Source organism: Seriola lalandi, unplaced genomic scaffold (genome assembly GCF_002814215.2).
Source record: "Seriola lalandi dorsalis isolate HSWRI2012SDOR001 ecotype SW California unplaced genomic scaffold, Sedor1 jcf7180002052868, whole genome shotgun sequence".
NCBI classification, from domain to species: domain Eukaryota; kingdom Metazoa; phylum Chordata; class Actinopteri; order Carangiformes; family Carangidae; genus Seriola; species Seriola lalandi.
In genome coordinates, this window is record NW_019523421.1 from 5,699 (window position 1) to 7,549 (window position 1,851).

Below are 1,851 nucleotides of genomic sequence, written 5' to 3' on the forward strand. Positions count from 1 at the left end.
AGACACACACACACACACACACACACAGACACACACACACAGACACACACACACACACACACACACACACACATTTGAGGAAGGTGAGGTTCTTAAAGCTGAAGGCCAGAACGAAGCGAGCGACTGTTTCTGCTTGAAAATGTCACCAATCCATCAATCTGATAGGTAAAGGCCAGTCCACTCATTATACTGTGTGTGTGTCTGTGTGTGTTTCTGATGCTGCTCTTTTAGAAGGAAAGGCTGCTGACCCAGCGGAGGCAGCACACACACACACACACACACACACACACACAGACTTATGTGGTGTATTTTAATGAGCCTCTGACTGGTCATCTATAATTCATCTTCAATAGGTCTGGTCTGATCACTTGGTTACTGTGTGTGTGTGTGTGTGTGTGTGTGTGTGTGTGTGTGTGTGTGTGTGTGTGTGTGTGTGTGTGTGTCAGACATGATATTATATAGAAACAGGGTTGATTACATCGGTGTGTCACACCTAAAAACTGTAAACAAAGATGGCCGTCACCTCTGTGACATCACCCAAAGGTTTCTGAAGCTCAGAGTGAGCTGCTGCACCGTCACTATCTTGGCAGTGTCTGACTCCGCCTCTCCCTCCCAGCTAATCCAATTATAGTCAAAGAGGAGGGGCTTGTGTGGAGCTGAGACTCTGTTTGTGTCAAACACACACTCACCCATCTGTCACTCAAAGAGGCCACGCCCTCAATCCTCCATAAGTGTAGTCCTTAAATGAGCACGGTTTGTCTTTTTGTTGTATTGATGATGATGATGATGATGATGATGATGAAATGTTTCTGTGTCTCTCCAGGTGCACCACTCTTCACTACGACTCTGATCTTCCTCCAACCTCCATCATCATCACCTTCCACAACGAGGCCAGATCCACCCTGCTGCGCACCATCAGGAGGTAACACACACACACACACACACACACACACACACACTCACACACACACACACACACACACACGTCCATTTTGTTTTCAGGTTGTCAGTTCACCTCGTTCTCATGGACACGATATCTCATAAACGCTTCAAACAAACGACCACGAGGAGGTTCTGGTGTGATTGGTTTTTTTTAAAGTATATTTTTTGGGCTTTTTATGCCTTTATTTGACAGTATAGTGGAGAGAGACAGGAAATGGGGAGGTAGAGAGAGGGGGAATGACATGCAGCGAAGGGCCGTCCGATGTGGGATTCGAACTGGGGCCGACTGTAGCCTCTACACATGGGGCGCCTGCTTAGACCACGACGCCACACGACGCCACACGACGCCCCGTGATTGTGTTTTTTATCTGATCTTTCCCACCTGGGTTTGAGTTTTCATCATTTCATAACACCTGCAGGAGAGACTCTGATGTCACAGTCCAGGCCGAATGTGGACCTGCTCAGACCTGGTCCTGATCAGACCTGGTCCTCTTCAGACCTGGTCCTGATCAGACCTGGTCCTGATCAGACCTGGTCCTCTTCAGACCTGGTCCTGATCAGACCTGGTCCTGATCAGACCTGGTCCTCCTCAGACCTGGTCCTGATCAGACCTGGTCCTGCTCAGACCTGGTCCTCTTCAGACCTGGTCCTCCTCAGACCTGGTCCTGATCAGACCTGGTCCTCCTCAGACCTGGTCCTGATCAGACCTGGTCCTGATCAGACCTGGTCCTCTTCAGACCTCAGTGTAGATGTCGGCTGCTGAGCAAAGAAACTTTCAGCTGCCAGATTGTGCAGCAGAACAAAACCTCCACACACATTTAAACTCTCCTGACCCTCAATCTCTGAACCATCGCTCTGCCGTACAGTTTGATGATATCAGCAGGTCGCCACACACACACAATAAAAAAA

General features: G+C 48.9%; 1 long non-coding RNA gene across 1 annotated transcript in view; it reads left to right on the forward strand.

The window, feature by feature from the left end:
• Positions 1–818: 818 nt before the first annotated feature.
• The window catches only part of LOC111650768 (uncharacterized), a 14,739-nt gene continuing 13,706 nt past the window's right edge, over positions 819–1,851 (forward strand). The window contains exon 1 of the long non-coding RNA XR_002760455.2: positions 819–922. This is a non-coding gene — a long non-coding RNA (uncharacterized LOC111650768). The remainder of the gene's footprint in view (positions 923–1,851) is intronic.